Source organism: Manacus vitellinus, unplaced genomic scaffold (assembly GCF_001715985.3).
Source record: "Manacus vitellinus isolate BGI_N305 unplaced genomic scaffold, ASM171598v3 scaffold_98_pilon, whole genome shotgun sequence".
Lineage (NCBI taxonomy): Eukaryota > Metazoa > Chordata > Aves > Passeriformes > Pipridae > Manacus > Manacus vitellinus.
Genome location: NW_021940910.1, coordinates 406502 through 410577, shown reverse-complemented (window position 1 = coordinate 410577; position 4076 = coordinate 406502).

Genomic DNA, 4076 nt, shown 5'->3' with positions numbered 1-4076 from the left:
GTCCTCCTCTCACTCAATATTGAATTACTCCAGCCTACAGGAGGGATTGAGACATCTCCCTTTAAAGTGTTTTCACTGGTGATAGAGGATGGATAGGCAGCAAAGGACCAGGACAAGTATGGTTCACCTCACTAAAAGCCAAGGAGAGTGATGGGGCTGGCTGATGACAATGCCTCATTTCTGAGCAAGGAGGGCCCTGGGTGCTCCCTGTCCCAATGTGAGCCTGATTTTCAGAATCCTGTTCACTTCAGGTGTGAATTCCCCTCTGTACAGGCTTGGGAAGGTGGAAAAAGATGTGGCTTAAATGAGCAAGGCCAGCAACTGCCAAGCTGGATGCTGGGGGATTCTTTCCCCTGGGGCAGGTGGACTGGGGTGCAGGGGGACACCTTGTTCCAGCTGTTCCAGCCATGGGAAGTGGGGATTTGTGGTTCTTCCCTTCTTGTGGCATGCAAACCACTCTCCCAAGCAGGAAATCTCCCGTTCTGTACACAACGGTGCACCCAAGCCCTGGTGTAAATCCATAGGCTCTTCCTGTCCACGCTCTCCAGCCTGTAATTATCTTAAAGGCAACAATTAAAACTATTGAAACACATGTGATGGGTTTAGGGAGCATAGCTTGGCTAATCCCCACAAGCATCCCGGAGGAGCGGAAGCGAGGAGTTCCCAGGGTGCTGGTGCTTTGCTGGGCAGGTGAGGACCAAGTGGAGCTGCAGGGGACCAAACTCAGGGTGAGGAGTTGGCAGCAGCCTGGTCCCCAGACAGTGTGGGACACCTGGAGTCATCCACGTGGCAGTAACCAGGCTGGTGCCAGGGGCTGGGTGAGGTGCAGGAGGGTCCCCCAGCTCCTCACCCCATCTCGACGCTCCCCAGGGTCACACGGAAAGTCAGTGAGAGGAAAGACCCCCATCCCCAAAACCTGCTTTTTTGGTTAAAGCTCTGATTGTAAACTTCTGTGGCAAAAATGTCACCTTCCTTTTTCCATGTCGGACCAGGATTTGGACCTATGTCAGACACCAAAATAATACCATGTTCAGACACAGCCCCTTCTGCCTTCCCCATCATTTACTGCAGCATCCCACTGCTGTTTCATATTAATGTGCAAAAGTTTCTGCAAATATCTGTGATGTTCTGCTTATGGAGTCCCAAAGCAAGAGCAAAGAGATGCATAGTGGAAAATCGCACAAAATATCACTGTCCTCCTTTGCTCATCACTTCTTAATTTGTTTGTTTTGCAGGAATCATTCTTTTTGATGCTTTTCTGAAAGCACCATGCTCCTGGAGGGTGATTATATGTGATTTTCTACTCTGCTTTCTTTAAGAAATAGTTCTAACCTGTCCTAGAAATGTTAAAGCAGTTTTGGGAGCCTGAAAATGCAGCAAACTACGGAGCAAAAAAGAGAACACAAACTCTTTGTTCTCAGTATCTTGTGATCTTAAAGTGCTCGAGGTGATCTCAAGGGTGTCAGGGCAAGGACAGAGCCACTCAGGGCAGCCACTGGCTCCTCTCTTTTCCAGCCCTCTTGCTCCAGCGAGGCTTTTTATCACCTTTTTGTGATATGGTGTTCTAAAGATTTCTAAAATTTCCAAAATTTCTAAATTTTCTTCTTTTCCCAAAACTCACACAAAATTTAAACCATTTGGACTAAAAGTGAGTAATTTTGTTTTTGTTTAAGATTCTGCTCAAATTCCCTTTCAATTAAGTATTTAACTTCTGAAGGCTTACTTTCTCCTTTTTTTTTTTGGCTTTTCTCTTCATGCTTCTCCTTCCTTTCTCACTTCTAAAATGCAATTAACTGGGGGAAATCCTCTTCTGAGCCACTTCTGCTGCTGCTAACATAGACAGCCCCAAGGATGCTCCCAGCCCTGTGCTCCCCTCACTAGGAAAGGAGCCTGCAGAGTGTCGCAGACCCCCTCCCATGTTCCTGGCTCCCTGTGGGTACCTGTCCAGCTGTATCAAAATCACAGGACAGACACAGCCACTGGGCTAGAAGGGATAGAAAAAAACATGGCAAATCCAGCCTCGGGTTGACAGGACCCCAAAAGGGCCCACAACTCCTAAGTTGCACAGCAGATGGCCAATGTCTCTTCATGTATTTCTTGATTAACAGCAGCATTTTAGATAAGTGAAGACCAGTTGCCTTTGAGGGCAGAAATAACGTTGGGTTGAAGTGTCATTCGGTGTCATGGGCACATGGCAAATTTTATTTGGGGGTTGCTTTGCATCACGTGAGCATATGACATTTTATTTGCATTTCTAGAGGGCTTTAGCACTGAGTTTCTATTTTAAGCCGGGAAAGGGAGAGGGCAGCAGGGCTGGTGGTAGCTCAGGTTTCCCTGGGAAGCACACCCTGAGCTGGGAGATTAATATTGATGACAGGAGCAGCACACGGGTGGGGATTTACAGCAAGAGTGAAAAAACCTGGGGAAACCAAGAAGCAAGAGGGATGGACTCCTATCTCCAGACTCTCAGATCAAGATGTGCATAAGCCAACAAGTTTCTGGGCACGGTGAACACGGCAGTGTGTTGTTCAGCAGCATGTGCAGCGCCCAGAGATCAAACAAAGTGATCTCCTCTGCCTTGAAAATGCATGAAGCTGCAAGATCTTAAGGGCAAATAAACTTACTTTGATTGCAGGGCTGGGATCTTGGAAGTCGCATTCCTTTAATTTCCTTGAGCTGGTTGCTTTCCCCGTGAAGGACATGTACAGGGAGGTGAGTTTTCAATGGAAACTGGTTTTGCCTCATTTTCCACCTCTCTCCTGTTACAATGAAAGAAGCGCCGAGCTCCGGAGGCCTGCCTGCCTCTTTCTATGCAGACAGAAAGGGCTGGGTGTCTGTGTTTAATTACAGCCTGAAATAACTGCATTTAAAAGACAACAGCAAGCTATTTAATTAATACTTATCATTAGCACACATACGAATGCCTAGCAGCAAATTGCAACAACAAAGCAAGTCCTTCTTTATTTTTTTTCCTTGCACATGGGATAAATTAATTTAAAAAAAAAAGTAAACAAATTATTTGCACTAGATTTGAAATTACTTTTATGGAGTGAGAGTACGGGGACAGTAGGTATCACTCCAGGAGAGCAGAGATGTCTAAGGGCAGGCTTCTCAATCTCCAGTTTTTCAATCTCCAGCTCTCCTGGCCAAGAAGCTTATCTTCATCCATCCATCTATCTATCTTTCTATCTCAGCATTTACACTGGGCTCATACCCATGTCTGAGCGCCTACCTGTCTTCATACCTGTCCATAAATTACACGGCACCCCCAGGGCCTTATAAATAATAATTCAACTCCCAAACCTTCAGAACACTGTTTTAAAGCATTGGCTTATAATTCACCACGTTGTGGACTCCTCCTCCTAGCTCATAAATGTGACACTGGAGCAGAGGGACGTGGCAGCCCAGTTAGTGGAGTAATTGCCTCCAAATCTGTTCCCTGGGTGGGAGGGGTGGGCTGGGTGGCCACAAGTTGGAAGGTGGGGATGGACATTGTGGCAAAGCACAGGGGAAGGGTGGACTGCTCTGCTCAGGGGGAATAGCATCCTCACCTGCAGCCCGGGATTTTATATTCCTCTCAATTTTGTTTCAACCAGTGCTGCAGTCAGCCAGTCATCCCATGTACCTCTTTAATGAATAGCACTCTTAATGGCACTATTAATGACTGGAGTGATGAATCAGCTTGGCTCTGCTCCTGAAGTCTCCATGGGACCCAACACCAGGTGACAACTGCAAGCTTGGAGGCAGATGGCTTAAAGGGTAGACCCCATGAGTATCCAGATAGATCCCAAGACATTACTTTCTCCTCAAGATACATAGGAGTTAGGAACACATCCCAGCCACGCCCCTCAGTGTGAAGGGTGTCCTGACCTCTGGAGGAACATGGGATTCCTATGGAGTATGGCCACTGGTTCATGGGCATCACTGTCTCCTGGATCACATGTGTCAGATCTCCTTGCAGTGAGGGACCTGAAATTGGAATTTTTGCTGAAGAAAAGTGTGATCAGCTGATGTATGAGGTGAACTATTTGACAAGTCTGTCCTGGATTTGTGATCAGCTCTGGAAGGGGCAGAAC